This window comes from Myxine glutinosa, chromosome 6 (assembly GCF_964187855.1).
Source record: "Myxine glutinosa chromosome 6, kmMyxGlut1.1, whole genome shotgun sequence".
NCBI classification, from domain to species: domain Eukaryota; kingdom Metazoa; phylum Chordata; class Myxini; order Myxiniformes; family Myxinidae; genus Myxine; species Myxine glutinosa.
The window spans coordinates 14,856,677-14,874,466 of record NC_136266.1 but is presented as its reverse complement, the minus strand read 5'-3'; the positions used below and the strand labels follow the sequence as shown (position 1 = coordinate 14,874,466).

The window sequence follows — 17,790 nt, the reverse complement described above, 5'->3', positions numbered from 1 at the left end:
TTGCGCTCCCTCGTCATTATCATCCATACTAATCTACCTGCGTCCCCACTACAGGTATCAGTCACTAACTAAACTTAACGTCACCTAATGTCATCTTCGCTAGATCCCTACAATATAACCTAACCCACCCGGGCTAGTTTTCACTGCCATACACCCCATAAGCTATTGCTCCTTTGCCCCCACTATGGGAAGGGCGGCAGGGATGCCAGCCTTACCCACCGGGCCCATCGCTCACTACCAATTTTGCACATCAAATTTCAACAAATTAAAAATTTTGCCAATCACTGCTCATCATCTGCCAATCATTACGGCCAATCCTTTGCCAATCATCAAATTTCGCTTTTTTCTAATTTTGGGTCCAAAACACTAACCTCATCACCCAGTCTACTCACTAATGCCTCTCGGTGCGCCAATTCCTGTCCAAAGCCCGGCTTCGTAAAGCCAAGCCATGAATGCGGGTTGTTCTGTGCCAGCGGCTGGATGCGTCCGGCACTCGGTGCAGGGACGGGGGCTTACCCGGGCCGAGATCCCACGCACCATCTCGGCGTGGAGCCATCCAATGTCCCGATCTCGACCTGCCGGACTGCCTCAACAAAAAGTGGTCGCCATGACGACCCTTTCTATCGGGCTGCCCGCTCCGCCTAGTGGAGCACGGAGGCGGCCGTTCAAAGCGAGGCCCAGCACGCACCGAGGGCCCGATTCGGCTAAAAGTCGACCTAACCTCTAACCCGTGTAACGTCGATGCTTCACCTGCATGCTTACACCCCGCAGCCCGTTCCTTGCTCACACATCCAGCCGTGCCCATGCTCCTCGTACCTTTCCTTACACACCCAGGTACCCTCATTCCACTCACAGCCTTGGTCACACACCTGACCACCGAACACTTTGGCACACATTCGTCACCCGCACACCTCACCAACACACCTCTTCGCGCCCCCTCCTCGGTCACCTCCTCTGTGACAATCACAGGTGTGCTCTCATTCGCACACCCAACCACGTGCCTCACCACCAACTCCAGCGTGCATTCCCACTCACGCTCTACCATTCCAGGTGTGCATCCTGCCATCCCAGGTGTACATCCTCGCTCACCTGTCACAACCAACTCACTCTCCTCGTCACTCTCACTACTCTCACCTCCATTCTTGACAGCGCACTCACCCTTACTCTTGACAGCACACTCTTTCCTCATGCACCTGTCCGTCACACACCTTTCTCGCGCACACTCTCCCGTTACACCCTCTGTAACACTCACCACAGGTGTGCATTCTTCCTTGCCTTTGACAGCGCACTCTTTCCCCATGCACCTGTCCGTCACACACCTTTCTCGCGCACCCTCTTGCGCACACTCTCCCGTCACACCCTCTGTAACACTTACCACACCGCGCTTCCACGTGCTCCCTCGCACACGCGCTACGACCGACTCACTCTCGCCAGCACACTCACTCCTTGGCACGCACTTTTTCCTCACACACCCCAGAGTCGGACTTTCTTGCACACCTCCTTTTTCGCACACCAGACCTGTCGCACACTTCACCAACGGCCTCTCACGAACACCCGGGTCTATCTCGACCCCCAAGCTTATTAAATCCCCTGGCGCATCATACGCACGACCATATTGGTCACCACTTACACCGGGTCCTCTTCCTCTTCGCTTCTCCTCCATCACCTGCGAATCCCTCATCCGGTTAATGAGCACATCATCACGATCCGAACACAGACTTTGGACCAATTCTTTTACTTCCTCCTTTATCTCTTTCTTATGCCCTCTCCGTCGCTTTTTAATTTCGCTCACCCCCTCTTCCACTTCTTCTAATTTCTGCTTCACCTCTTTTATTCCCCGGTACGTCTCCTCAAGCTCGTCCTCCAAGGCTACCTTGACCGTTTCCATGTGCGTCCTCACCTGCCGGTCCTTCGTCTCCATTACCTCTATCACCTCGTCCAACCTCGTTGTCAGTCCCTCACGTACCATCTGACATTCCCTCTTCGTCGCTACCAAGTCATCTTTTAGTTCTTTCTGTGTCGCTTTTAAACCTCCTAATACCGCAGTGTTCCTTTGAACCTGCTCCACTAACTCCGTCTGTCCCACCGTCAGCTGCTCCACCTCCTGCGTCAGGTCCTCTATGCCCCCTTGTAACTTTACAGTCCCTTTTCTCACCTCCTTCTCCATGTGCTCCTTACAGTGCCTCACCTCCTCGCGCACTCCTCCGACCTCCTCACTCACTCCTCTTCTGATCTCCTCTCCCATCACTTGCATCTCCTGCCCAGATGCCACCCTCATCTGCTCCATTTCCTCCCTGTGAGCATCCAGTTTAGTTTCTACCCCCATTCTGACCCCCTCTATCTGCTGCCCCATTTGGTTAACTTCCCTTTCCGCTTGGTCCCTCATGTCCCTCAATTTGCCTTCCATCCTGTTTTCTAACCCCTCTAACCCATTTTTCACTCCCTCTATCTGATTCTCCTGGGCAGCCATTCTATTTTCTACCCCCATTAACCCATTTCTCACCTCTTTTATCCCGTTGTCTAACCCCTCAAAATTATTGTCTAACTTCCCAATTTTCTTGTCTAACTCCTCAAAATTATTGTCCAACTTCCCAAATTTCTTGTCTAATCCCTTAAAATTATTGTCTAACACCTCACCGGTACCCCTCGCTTCGTCCCTCATTACCCCCATTTGGCCCTCCAATCGCTCATTCTGAGCCTCCATCCGGTTCCCCATTTGTCCCATACTGCTTTTCAAACCTCTAATTTGGTCTCCCAATTGCTCACCCATTTGTTCCATAAGGGCCCTCATTTGCAGGAGGAAAAGGTTCGAATCCACCAGGGGCGCTGCCACGGTCGCGGGCGCGGTGACCAGCGAGGCGCCATTTTGCGCTCCCGCAACGTTGGGCGCAACGACGCTATTTTGTGCGTCTGCTACCCTCACTGCTTCACTCTCCTCGCGTCCCTCAATTTGGTCCTGGACCGACCCTGCCTCACTCTCCTCTACCGGAACCCAGCTGTCTTGATCCGCCATAGCGCGACTTTCAAAATTCGGGTTTTTATATTTGGTAAAACACAATCGAATTTCGTCGTTATAATTTCGAGCACGGGAAACGCGCTCCGGATCGAATTCTACCTCCCAACACCAATTGTTACCCTAGTGGTACAAATGGTGTTCCAAAATTTGGGCCTAATAAATTTAGTCCCAGGTCCGAATCCGACACTCCTGACACCAATTGTTACAGACGCGGTTGTGGATGTTAGTTTACCGAGCGGTTTGGTATGACCGCGTCTGCACAGTTTACCCGATTATGCTCGAACGTTGACTAAGTCGCGCTATGCTAAATCAATGATGGAAAAGACACAACGGCTGGATTAAAATGACACGACACCAAGGGTTCAGTTCTCAAGACCTCCGGAGGAGGTTATATTAGGGCGGAAGGTCAGATTACAACGACAAGAGGGACAGCATAGGAAGATAGGCACTTAGACACAGTCTTATCTAGCCCCGACAGACGACAGATAAACGGGACAAAACTGACTCACACGGGGATTGATGGCAAGGAGGGGCAGGTCTTCGATGGCTCAAGGTGCACCTTGGCTCAGGGGCAAAATCGACCCGGTCCAGTCCAAAGATGCGGGAGGTCTCACTCAGCGCTCGGAGGTGGTGACTTGTCTTCTCAAGCTGGGGGCGCATCTGACCTCACATCCGGTAAGTCGCTGCGCATATCCGGCGGGGAGTGACACGCCCTCGGCTCGTTAGCTCCGCCCCAGATGGAATCGGCCCGTTGCTTCTCATTGGGTGCGGGGGTTACCGGCTCCGCCCTTGACGAGGGGCCGACAGGCAGCCCCTTCGTGGTAACCCCGTCGGCGCACATGGGTAATGGCGGCTAACCGAGCCGGAGTGAGGACGCACACTCCCCGTGCCGCGCCGCCCCAATTTCCTCTGTTGTTGTAGTTGTAGTTGTTGTTGTTGTTGTTGTTGTTGTTGTTGCATGGGGAAGATGGGAGGAGGTAAGGGGAGGTCCTAAACTCACTACTGGTGCCATACAATCACATTCTGGTGCAACGAAGAGTCAGAATTAATGGAAACGAGTCCTTAACTGACATAGACTAAGAATAACTAGCAAGATGTCCGAAAGTTGTCTACGTGAGATGCGGTGAACCTGGGTGCGACATTTAATGGGGGAAATAGGGGAAGGTCGGTTCTACAGAGTGTTATTTACAGGCAATGGGACTAGGGAATGGGGGATTGGGGATAGTTGGGGAGTATTGGGGAAATAGGGGAATATTTACAAGCGGATATGGAGGCCAAATGCCATATCCGCAACAATATATATATATATATATATATATATATATATATATATATATATATATATAAATATATATATATATATATATATATATATATATGTCGGTCGAAGACCTCAAGGGAAGGAAGAAGAAGAAGAATCAGAGCAACAATGTTTAATGGGATCGATTACAAACACACAGTGTGGAGCGAGGCTCAAGAATGCACCGCCTAACACGCAGCGGGCAATTCCTCAAGACACTCGCTAAAAAATAAGCAAAAAGTCATTTCATTTATAGCAAAATATCAGACAAGAATCTGCGCTAAAGACATAGCAAACCCTGGGCCATAACGACAACACCTCCCATTGTCCCTTCCTACAGAAGGCCAAACTTGGACAAACAGATGTAAGCATGGGATAGGCTGAGCTTTTTTGGCTCTTTATCTAAACATATCAGACCCGAGCGCAGGCCGAAGTAAATATTCTCATACACTAGGCTAAATGGTAGATGAATGATTGGATACACGTGCTGAATACAATAACAATCACGAGATATGTAATGTCTATATTTCTCCCGAGGTTGGTTACGTCCCTTTTTTAGGAGACATACTAGAAACTACAAAGATATATAATTAATTATTCCCTTTGCGAAGAAGGCGTTTGGCGACATGTTTTCCCTGTACGTAGGTCGCGACCATATTATCTACTGTTTGGCACATACATTCAAGGACTTGCTTACTGGGCTAAGGATCCACCCTGCACGTCGAGCCTCGAAACCACATTTTGTCCACTCACCTCTGCCTGCAGCTGAGTCCAAATCAGTTTTTCAGAAGCACGATATATAATTTCAGATGTTATACTCAATTGAGTCATGGGGTTTAAACCCTAATGGCTGACAGTTCCTTCCTTTGTCTTTACAAGACAACTCCTTGGAAAGACACCGTATACAAAGTGATTAGCATCCCAATTAGTCACATGCTAGGCACGACATAGCGTCACGCATGCTCAAGAAAGATATCGGCCCTAACTGGCCGTCTAACATTCAACGTATGAATTGTTAGCCATAATTCGCGACGACGACGCCTGGGTAAGAGATTGCTGCCGCCCGGCCAGATTCCGAATCCACCCTCGTTCCGGCGTAGGTGCGACCCGGTTGCCAGCCAGATTTAGGGGCCCTCCATATGCAGGCGTGGTCCTCGCGAATTAGGGCAAACAATCGACGTCCAATGCCATCAAGCTTTGTACATGTGATTGCTGGGTGATGTAAGTGGTGGTGATGGTGGTTCTCCCGGATATATGTTTGCCATCCGCTCCTTACTGCTGGCATAATAGCAATAACCTTTAAAAGAACCTACACTTTCTAAATCACAGGTATAATCATCCCAACTAAAATCATAATCATTATCAGAATCCCAAGCATCAATAGGTTCATCGATTTCAAGCCAGGAATCATAGATCCCTAAAGCCACCTCCTCTTGCCACACAAGTATCACAGTCATCACAAACATAAATACAGGCAGCAGCCAGTTCCCACATGGGATCAACACAAGTATCACAGTCATCACAAAATTCAATAAAATTTTCTGGAGCGCTGGTCACAACTGCCTTGTTGAAGGGCCCATTCAGGTCGACGGCCTCTGTGGTCAAGATCATGGTCTTCCGACGGCGGTTTCTTCATCGTCCATCCTGAAAAATACTTTCTTACACACACCATGATCAAATTCCTAGCCCCCCCGTCCCACCAATTGGCATTTAGTTACCTTATCTCTCAGATGGTTGGCTTATTCATAGCCGCATTTCCTGTGTCGTGTCTGGAAATTCAAATGCCATATTTACTTTCACCAATTTCCGAAAATACCTTCCTTTTAATCATCTTCCCTACATCTAATAATACATGATTTACCAAATTTACCTTGGGAAAAATGGATCCCAGATAACAAGTCCCTCCCCACTGGTCGGGTAAGTATGGATATGCTTTATTTCCGCAAATAAACATCACTCCATGGGGTGGGATAAGGGCCGAGGCCATGCATTTACCGATCTCAACGCGGGTGGCACTTGGTGTTCCCCAAGATATGGTTAGCTTGGTTACGTTATGCTGGGCTTGGTCATCTATGGTTATTACAAGGGGGCCTCCCTTTTCTCTCCCTCTGGTGTCGGATGGCAGGGTATGGGTACATTCCGAGGTTCCCATCTGAACGTGTCCCTTTCCTATAAGACACACCCGTCCCTTTTGCTCTGTCACCCAGACTGGATCAGGTGGTTTGTCTAACAAAGCCTGCTTAATGGGTGGGGTATATCGAAACTCCCGGGAACACACTGCTGGGGATTTTGGGCCTATCAGTTCCAAGGTTGTGGTCAGACATGGGGTACGCAAGGGTCCTGAGCACATATCTCGTAGGGACAGGGGCAGCACTACCATTTCTATCCCTGTCGTACTGGTGTGGGGAAACTGCATGCACATCCAACAACGTGATCGGTTCTGTACCTTCGCCATTGCACGGGTCACTGTCCAATACGTATTTTCCTTTGGCTTTTTCCTGCTTTCGATCCGTCGGTGCGGAATTAATATGTATGAGATGCATGGTGGCCTATAGTCGTAGGGGGTCTGTGACGTCATGAATTCACATTGTAGTGTCAGAGTAGTGCCGCTGTTCAGTAATACATGCGTGGTTAAATTGTTCGAGTCCTTTCCCCATTTGTAACCTGGCCTGGCCATGTTTACTATTGGTGCGCTGCCTTGTCGTGGCGCTTGCTTCAGACGACTGAGGGCAGCAAAACCTGTCTTCCTTCCATGTGAGTCTGTGTACAACGCCCTCCACATTATCCGTGTCCATACGTCTTCCTTCACATGGCAGCAGGGTATATTTATCCTTTGACCCCAGATAACTCTCTGCCGGTAGACCTTAATGGTTTGGTCGCCATATGCATATGTCTCCGTGTTCGCCCATGCCCTCGTGTCCCCAGTACTGGCAAAGCAGTATATTAAACTAAGTGTGATTGCCACCCCTAACAGGCGGTGGTGCAGCATCCTCGATCTGTGGTGGTGCGTTTGAGGTGTCTGTGTTTGTGGGTATGGCCAACTTACAATGTGTGGCATGTACCCAGGACGACTTGCCCTCACAAAACACCGCTGTTGGTGTGATCAGAAGAACTTGGTATGGCCCCGTCCACCTTGGTTCGAGCGCAGTCTTACGGGTGAAATGCTTCCGTTCATGTATGCTGCGTGCCACATGGGACAAACCTATGCAAAACTTTAGAAACATGTCATCCATGATAGGTAATTCAAGGGCTGCCATATCCACTGGCGCCGATACCGTTGACATATAGCGCACGAGCGACAGACCATGGTAACCACAGTCGAAAGGCCTGGTGCTGCCCAGGTGGAAGTGACCTGCCTCATCACCCCCCTATGGCACACATGGCCATTTTGATGCGCCATGCGTGCCAACCATGGCAATAAAGCTCGCGGTGCCACGGGTTTGTCATTAATCGTCCACATTTGTCCTTCTGCGGGGCGCTGAGCTCCCAATTTAATCCAATCTTAATGTTCTACGTTTGAGGCCGCGGCTTGTAATTGTATTACATCGAACTCTGTAGGTGCGGATGTCGGAACGTCTGTCTGGGCGGTCGCTTTAGCGCCCTGTTTGCGCGTAACTACTGGCATATTATACCCAACCTGTTGGTTTGCCGCTAGTGCTGCTGCTCCGTCGGCTCGGGCGTTTCCACGGGCCACAGCGTCGTCTGTACGCTGGTGACCTCGGCATTTAACTACAGCTATTTCACGTGGAAGCATAATACTATGAAGCAGATTTCGCACTAAGTCCCCATTTTTAATGAGTGCTCCCGCTGAAGTGAGGAACCCTCTCATTTTCCATATGGCCCCTTTGTCGTGGACCACTCCGTGTGCGTATGCCGAGTCTGTATAAATTGTCACTGCTATCCTATCAATACCTGGACATTTTTTTCCCTTCCTTCCTAGATACGCGAATTTCACACCAGTATAAACCCACTGGAAAAATTATCTGAAAAATAACGAGCCTCCCTTCGAGCAATAATTTAATTGATGTGATTCCCATATACCTGGTGGAGTTCTGTTCACCTGATCTGCAGAGCCGTGATCCAATCTTCACCAGCCCCCAATCACCTTCTTATCACAAAACAACAGTCCATAACTAACCACTTTTCTTTATTTCCTATCTTTTCCATCAACTTTTATAACCTTTTCCCCTCCCTTTCTTAGCAAACCTTGCAAAGTCACTTGTCATTGACAAATGATCCATCTAATTCGACTTTCCTTTATCATCTTCGCACTTTCCATGACCTTCTTCTCACTTCCTTTTAAACCTTTTCTTCAGACACAACCCACATGAGTTATGAATACAATTTCCCCTTTCAGGCACGTGTCTAGTCACTCACAAAGTGTCCATAAGACAACGTCATTATATTTCACAGAACTCCACCACTCTATTAAATCCTAAACATGCCCAATGGGCAATCCACGGAAAAATCAAAGCATTTTCAGTCCCCCTTTTCTCATACACTAGCCAATGTAAGTCAGCCAAACATAAATAAAGAGGTTCCAGCGAGTTGTGACCTCCATAACTCTAAACAACTCCGCTGGCACCTTTTAAAACAAACTTTCCCAGTCACTTACTAAAATAAAGTGCAGCTCTTGTCCGTAGATATACGTTAACCAAGGTTACATGAGACTTGACAACAATATTCCTGCCCCGTGGAGCAAGGCATCAGAGACAACTCCCCTCTCCACCTGAACTTATCCCAGGTAGAATTTAGCTACCTACAGAGAAAGTACCTGCACAACACATTTACAAACCAATTCGTCCCCTCGTATTAGGGGACGTCACAAATGTTCCACCACAATTCACTGCAGGTGACCACCCACATGCCTTCTGTCGAAGTCCAGTTCAATTTCCATTCACAGATAGACAGACAGACAGATAAACGGACCGGGTGAAACCATAACCATCCATCCTTCCGATTGGACTCATGTCAGCATCACATGTCATTCTTGCCTTCATTCAACGCATTCTGCCATCCCAAGTCGGCCACATACAAGCCCCGGCCATGCCGTTGAATAAACACCCAGTCGGACTGTCAGCCTATCATTTTTGACTTTCACTCCCAATTTTACTCATCCGGATTGCCCAACGCCCGTAGGCAATTTGGGGAACCCCTTGTCAATCCATGACACACTTCAATGACTCACACCATAAACACAAATACACGCTGCAATGACAGATCATTCATTCCCTTATACACAAATACCTGTACTCACTCCAACACATCCAGTGCGTAGCTTAACTTAAAATACTCATCGTCCTACCTTTCTTGGGCTAGTCCCTCCTGGTAGTCCTAAGATCGGGTCGCCCCCCGATTCCTAACCTTAAACGCAGTTCTCACGCCGGAGTAACTTAACACCTATTATCTATCACCCACATATGGGTCTACCTGCTTCCCACGCAGGAAGCTTACCTGAGGGATATCCCTCCTTATCTCGGGCGCCCTGTATAATCGATTCATTACCCACTGCTGCTCTGGTTTAAACTAAATATGGTTCGGAATGCAAGCCAGGTAGTGCAGCCGACAGAGGTCCACACGTCCAAAGCAAGGCAGGAGGCTTCAATTTCGATGTGCAAAAATTGCTTACCCAAATTAGGTGCCGGCAGGCCTCCTTTCCGACCTGGAACGTGAGGGTCCACCTCGTCTGCACACTTGGATGATCCCACTTCTGACACCAAAATTGTCGGTCGAAGACCTCAAGGGAAGGAAGAAGAAGAAGAATCAGAGCAACAATGTTTAATGGGATCGATTACAAACACACAGTGTGGAGCGAGGCTCAAGAATGCACCGCCTAACACGCAGCGGGCAATTCCTCAAGACACTCGCTAAAAAATAAGCAAAAAGTCATTTCATTTATAGCAAAATATCAGACAAGAATCTGCGCTAAAGACATAGCAAACCCTGGGCCATAACGACAACACCTCCCATTGTCCCTTCCTACAGAAGGCCAAACTTGGACAAACAGATGTAAGCATGGGATAGGCTGAGCTTTTTTGGCTCTTTATCTAAACATATCAGACCCGAGCGCAGGCCGAAGTAAATATTCTCATACACTAGGCTAAATGGTAGATGAATGATTGGATACACGTGCTGAATACAATAACAATCACGAGATATGTAATGTCTATATTTCTCCCGAGGTTGGTTACGTCCCTTTTTTAGGAGACATACTAGAAACTACAAAGATATATAATTAATTATTCCCTTTGCGAAGAAGGCGTTTGGCGACATGTTTTCCCTGTACGTAGGTCGCGACCATATTATCTACTGTTTGGCACATACATTCAAGGACTTGCTTACTGGGCTAAGGATCCACCCTGCACGTCGAGCCTCGAAACCACATTTTGTCCACTCACCTCTGCCTGCAGCTGAGTCCAAATCAGTTTTTCAGAAGCACGATATATAATTTCAGATGTTATACTCAATTGAGTCATGGGGTTTAAACCCTAATGGCTGACATATATATATATATATATATATATTGTTACTGATCGTGGTTTAAGATGTTAGTTACCGAGCGGTTTGGTATTGCCGCGACCGTTACAGGATCCCTGACTCACCCGATTCACCCAGAACTTTGGCCGTATCGCACCACAGCTGCTCAATGAGGGAAAAGACAAAAACGACGCAATGCGAGAGGAAAAGGAATAAAACGAGAAGACGTACAGACGAGTAATGGGGTTTATTATTTACACACACAAGCAAAAAGGAGCAATCAAGTTTTATTTACAACACATAAGACGCAGGTGACACAGTGCAAATTTTAGCTTACCTACAGACTTAATTAAATACCCAGGGACAGAACAAACAAAACAAACTCACGTATACAAGAAGGATGGAATGGAATGAATGTTGGAAGGAGGAATGGGAAGGTTCAGCTGGGGCAGATGGCTCGGGCTTGATCCCGCACGGGACGTCGGCTGGACCTCGACGGCCACCGATGCCACCGCTATTTGGTCCCCGCGGGGTAACGGGTTGAAGCTGCCTGGTGGAGTCAACGCTGCCTCTCTGGCTCAGCTCAGGGCGCGTCTGCCGTCTCTGGCGCAACTGCTGGTAATGGCCCTGGGCACCTTCTCTCTCCTGGCCCTGGTGTCTCCTCACCATTGACAACTCAACGCAACCAACGCAACCACTGACCCCTCGACGCCACCACTTCTCACCACCGACTTCTTACCACCGCAACCAACGCAACCACTGACCCTCCTCTGGCAACCGACTCAGACCAACTCACTACTCACTTCCGTTTGCGCCTTTTATAGCGCCTCCAGCGATTACGCCGCCGGCGTTTTGGACACGCCCATCGGGGTGCTCACCTCGGCCCTGGTTGGTCGCGCGACCCTCGGGCTCCGCCCTGGATGACGACGGGCGGGCACGCCCCTCCTCCCCGCTATGACGAGGTGGAGACCCGCCTTCCTTCCCCCAACCCTGCCTCGTGGTCAATGGCGGATGAAGGGAAAACCGCCCAACATGCAGTTGGCAATGCGAATTGCAATTGACGGAAAGGGGGGGAATGGAAGTGTTGGGAGTGGGAATGAAGGGAATCTATCTCTTTCACTGGTGCAATGGAGTATTTCAATTAATGGAAGACACAGCCTTACACTAATACACATAATAAGGATATAACTGTCAAAAGAGATATATCGTGTCCTGCATGTATGTTTTATGGACTAACTACGGGAACGCCCTTTGACCTTTATACAACCACAAACGGAGGGAGGTGGGGTGATATTTTACAACAACCTTTTACAACAACATTTTACCACAACAATAAAATAAAAAAACATTCTCATATCCACAACAATATATATATATATATATATATATATATATATAAGGAAGGGTGGAAGATAGATTGAGAAAGATGAATGAGATTGTGTTTGAGTATGCATGTGTCACGTTTGGAGTGAAAGAGCGTGTAGAGAGGGGTGAGGAGGCGGCATGTTTTAGCAGGTGGCAGAGGGAGATCCATGAGTTGAGAATGGAGTTGAGGAGTTTGAATGGAAGATGGAAGAGGGCTGTGGAAGGGGAGAGGAATGGGCTTGAGGTGTTGACGAAGCAGGTGAGGATGAGGTTGGTGAAGTTGAAGAGAGTGGAAAGGATGAAGAGGCGAAGAAAGGAGAGGCAGAGGAAGAGAAAGAGGTTCTTTGAGAAGCCTTTTCAGTTTATGAAGGCTCTGTTGGAGCCGTCTCGATTTGGTGTACTGAAGGTACCAAAGGAAGAGTTGGAAGGTCACCTGCGTGCCACGTACGCAGACACAAGGAGGAACGAAGTGGTGGAGGACATCGAAGGATTGGTGAGACTGACAGAGCCAGGTGTTCCATTTGATTTGTCAGAGCCAAAGATGTCTGAGATTGAGGCAGTTTTGAGGAAGGCTCGGGCGGCATCGGCTCCAGGACCAAGTGGAGTGCCATACAAGGTGTTTAAAAGTTGTGAAGGCATCAGGCAGTATCTGTGGAAGGCTCTGAAGGTGGTATGGAGGCAAGGAGTGGTGCCCAGTCAATGGACTAGGGCGGAAGGAGTTTATATTCCAAAGCAGGAGGCGGCTGTGACACTGGAGCAGTTTAGACCAATATCATTGCTCGATGTAGATGGGAAGATATTGATGAGTGTCTTTGCGGCACGGCTCTCAGGCTTCATCAGAGGGAATGGTTTTGTGGATGGTTCTGTGCAGAAGGCAGGAATACCAGGATCACCAGGATGCATTGAACACTCGGCAATGGTCTGGCAAGTGTTACAGGAGGCGAAGAGGCAAAGGAAGGATGTGGCGGTGGTATGGCTGGATTTGGAGAATGCATATGGGTCAGTGCCGCATGCCTTGATCAGGTATGCCATGGATTTCTTTTGGGTGCCACGGAGATTTAGGGATTTTTTGATGGCATATTATGATCAGTTTTGGATGCGGTTTGCGACACAGTCCTATGTAACAGAGTGGCAGAAGTTGGAAGTGGGGATCCCGATGGGATGTACCATCTCCCTGATTTTGTTTGTGCTGGTTATGGAGTTGTTGATACGTGCGGTGAGTGGACATGGGAAAGAAGTGGAGCTAGCCCCTGGTCAGAGGTTGCCAGCAATGTTTGCTTTCATGGATGACCTGAAAGTTGTCCAACAGTCCGCTGATGCAGCAGTAGAGGTACTAGGCCGACTGGAAAGGTTGATGCAGTGGGCAAGAATGGGATTTAAAGCAAGAATGTCGAGGAGTGTGGTAGTGAGACGAGGAGTGGTGGATAACATGCACAGGTTTGAGCTGGGAGGGGAGGTGGTTCCATCATTGGTAGAGGCCCCTGTGAAGAGTTTGGGAAGATGGTATACAGTGGAGTTGAATGATGTGGGAAGAGTGGAGGAGGTCAGAAACAAGCTTTTGAGAGGTTTGAAGAGGATTGATGGATGTGATTTGCCAGGTAAGTTGAAGGTATGGTGTTTGAAGTTTGGGTTGATGCCACGAGTATTGTGGCCATTGATGATGTATGATATTACAATTGGGCATGTAGAGAGGATGGAGGTTGTGGTGAGTGGGTTTGTGCGGAGGTGGTTGGGAGTGCCACGCTGTTTGACGAACATTGCCTTTTATGGGCAGGGTGGAAAACTCCAGTTTCCCTTGACATCATTAACCGAGGAGTTTAAGGTGGTGAGGGTGCGGGAGTTCATGATGTTGCAGGATTCAAGTGATGCAGTGGTAAAGAATGCTCTCCCAGAGAAGAAGGGAAATCGGAAGTGGAATGCAAGAGCAGAGGTGGACGAGATGGAGGAGCGGTTGCAACAGGAGGAGGTCATGGGGATGGTACAGCATGGGAAGCATGGCTTGGGGTGGATGGAGCATGAGCGATGGGGAAAGGCATGTGTGAAAGAGAGGAGGAAGATGGTTGAGAGGGAGGTGAGAAGAAAGGAAGAGGAGGGGAGATATGTGAAAGCAGTCGGTCAGGCACAGCAAGGTGCTTGGACTAAGTGGGAAGGTGTGCGGGTGAAGATATTGAAGTGGCAAGAGATTTGGAGGATGGAGCCAATATTGTTGAATTTCCTGTTGCGGGCAACGTATGATGTGCTTCCGTCACCAGTAAACTTGAGATTGTGGGGGTTGTTCCAGGAGGAGAGATGTTATTTGTGTGGAGGTGTGGGAACGGTGCAGCATGCACTGAGTGCATGTTCCGTAGCATTGGCAGCAGGACAATACAGGTGGCGACATGATCAGGTGCTGGCGGTGGTGGTGCAGATGGTGCAACAAGAGGTGCTGAGATCGAGAGCAAAAAGAGTGGAGAAGGAGACTGATGGGGGAGAGGTGTGGTTTGTCAAAGAGGGCCAAGTGGTAAGAGGTGGAAAGAGGAGGAGGTGGAAAGCAAGAGAGCTGTCAGATGCTTGTGATTGGCAGGTGGTGGCAGACCAAAAGCCACAATTGGTATTCCCAGAGGAGATCTGTGTGACAAGGTTGCGGTCTGACATTGTCATTTGGTCAAGTGCAACAAGACAGGTCATCTTAGGGGAATTGTTGGTACCTTGGGAAGAGAACATGGAGGAGGTGCACGAGAGGAAGATAGGAAAGTACAGTGAGCTGGAGGCAGAGTGCCGGGAGAAGGGTTGGCGAGTTTCGTGTCAGCCATTTGAGGTGGGGTGTAGAGGGTATATTGGCAATTCCTTTTCTGCATTTCTTGCTAGGCTGGGAGTGTGTGGGACAGAAAGAAGGAGGATGTGTGACAAGGTGGCTCAGGTTGCCTTGAAAGGCTCATTTTGGATATGGAGGAAGTTTATGGAGGCACGTCGAACGGTGTAGGTTGGTTGTGTTTTTTTTTTTTCGTGTTTTTTTTGTTGTTACGATTATTATTTCTTATTTTGTGTATATGAGTGAGTGGGTGAGGGTGTGTGTTTTTGCATGAATTAATTTTTGCATGAGTGTCTTTTTGTGTGTTGAGTGGTGTATGATGTAAGGGTAGGTGGTTGGTTGGTTGGTGTTGCGTGTGTATGTGTGTGTATGAATTATCTGGTGTGTTTTGTTGGTGAGTGGTGAAGGGTATAAAGGTGGGTGTTTGAGTGTTCCACCATGTTTGTTTGGTGCTGTGGATCCTGGATGTGTTGTTGTTGTTCGCACTGGCTGGGGGTGGGGGTATGTACGCATCCAGGTGCAGTTGCTGCATGTGGATGTGTATGTGCCCCTATTGGCCCACCTTAGCTGACCGTATCGAGGTTGAAGGGCCGAAACGGGATGAGGGGGACCTCGAAATGCTGAGGACCTCGACTGAGGACCCGGTCAGTGTGGCACACTTGTGACCAGGTATGTTTTGAACTTTTATATATACACAAAGAATTAAGTTAAGCACCCCCCCGTTTTTTTACAACCTCGCACATTACAAGTTTGTTGTCGTCAAAACAGTGTAATATACCCATGATATTGCTATATTTTCTGGAGAAGTGATATTATGGTCACATAAAAACATAACAATCATGCCGTTTTCAATATTTTATTCTGAATAATTTAAGGTGAACTTTTTTGGGAATTTTAGGCATATTTTCACCTCAATTTAAGTATGGAGCTATAGGTCCATCACGGACAGTGTGGATGACGTTTATGTTTTCTAACGTACAGTCATTGTTCTGAGAAGACCTCTAGCGATCTTTGCGTCAATAACGTGTGTAGGACCCACGTGATCGGATCACTGACTCAACCCTACGTCTCATAGACCCTGTAAGCCGTCGTATGCGTTGCTGTGGCAGGTTGTTCCATTCCCGATGTAATGCACATTCCAATTCATCCAGATTGGCTATTGGAGGGACCATCTTCGCAATTTGTCGTCCCAACATGTCCCAAACGTGCTCGAGGGGGTTCAGGTCAGGACTGTACGCAGGCCAGGGGATGGTTGTCACAGCACCTTGCTCCATCCGATCACGTGGGTCCTACACACGTTATTGACGCAAAGATCGCTAGAGGTCTTCTCAGACCAATGACTGTACGTTAGAAAACATAAACGTCATCCACACTGTCCGTGATGGACCTATAGCTCCATACTTAAATTGAGGTGAAAATATGCCTAAAATTCCCAAAAAATTTCACCTTAAATTATTCAGAATAAAATATTGAAAACGGCATGATTGTTATGTTTTTATGTGACCATAATATCACTTCTCCAGAAAATATAGCAATATCATGGGTATATTACACTGTTTTGACGACAACAAACTTGTAATGTGCGAGGTTGTAAAAAAACGGGGGGGTGCTTAACTTAATTCTTTGTGTATATATATATATATATATATATATATATATATATATATATATATATATATATATATATATAAAGACGGGGGTTCGTAGATGTCTGACCTGAAAAGAGTAATTTCCTCTGGAGTGTGTATTGGTAGAAACGGGAATTCAGTGTAAATATTCAGGAAACATATATGCCTCAATGGGTGTAGCTGGTAACTTCGACAACCTCGTTCCATTCTACTCGGGAGGGTGATATTATGAAAGCTCAGCTTGGAAACGGGGTTAGGCATGTTTTGGGCCTACCGAAAGATCACCAAAGTTCTTTCCATACCAACCGACCACCTCCTATCCCTCTCCACATCGTTTCTTCAGCTCTGACCTTCCCCCTCTCTCTATATTCACCATAGCTTTGCTTTCAGCAATTTCCCACACCATTTCATTCTGTTTCCCATTCGATGATCCATAGATCAGTCGTTTCAGTTTCACGTTTCAACATCAGTTTCACTTTGAGATATCAGTTTAGATTCATCATCGCAACTTGGGATGCAACGCGAATAGTGCACAGAAAAGGTCATCAAAACCGATTTTGGGAGGAATTTTTTTTACAATTATCTAAGGGGTTTAAAGGTTTTTTCGTGCCATACAGTGGTCTGAAGTGTTTAAAGAACCAAGGCTCTTAAAAAGGCCAAATGGGGTCTAAATTCCCGTCTAATTGGAATCTAATTAAATGGGGTCAAATTGGAGTTCCCCAAGGTAGTGTTCTGGGCCTGTGCTTTTTCTGGTCTTCATCAATGATCTTTCTGATTCTCTTGAAAATCCTCTCTATCTCTTTGCTGATGACTCCACTCTCTGCCGCTCCATTCCTCATCCCTCAGAATGGCAGTCTGCAGCATCCTCACTCTGCAGACCTGGACAAACAAGACAAAATCACAGAGTGATCAAACAAATGGAACATGTCTTTCAAGCCTGACAAATCTCACACTCTCACTAGGTCTCTCTGAAAAGACCGACTGGACAACCCTCCCATCTACTTTCTCAACAATCCTCTCCAAGAAGTTCTGTCGCTCAAGCTTTTGGGTCTCACTATCTGCCATGATCTTTCTTGGGAAAACCACATTTCCAAGCTGGCCTCCAAAGCCAGTCGCCGACTGGGCATCCTCCGTCGTGTGAAGTCCTTCCTTGGCACACCTGAGCTCCTCACCACATACAAGGCTTTCATCCGCAGGTCAATGGAGTACTGCT

General features: G+C 47.9%; 1 protein-coding gene across 2 annotated transcripts in view; it reads left to right on the top strand.

Annotated features, from left to right (window-relative positions):
- Nucleotides 1-17,790, top strand: part of CERKL (CERK like autophagy regulator) — a 164,917-nt gene that overhangs the window by 135,152 nt on the left and 11,975 nt on the right. The gene's annotated exons all lie outside the window — the stretch shown is intronic.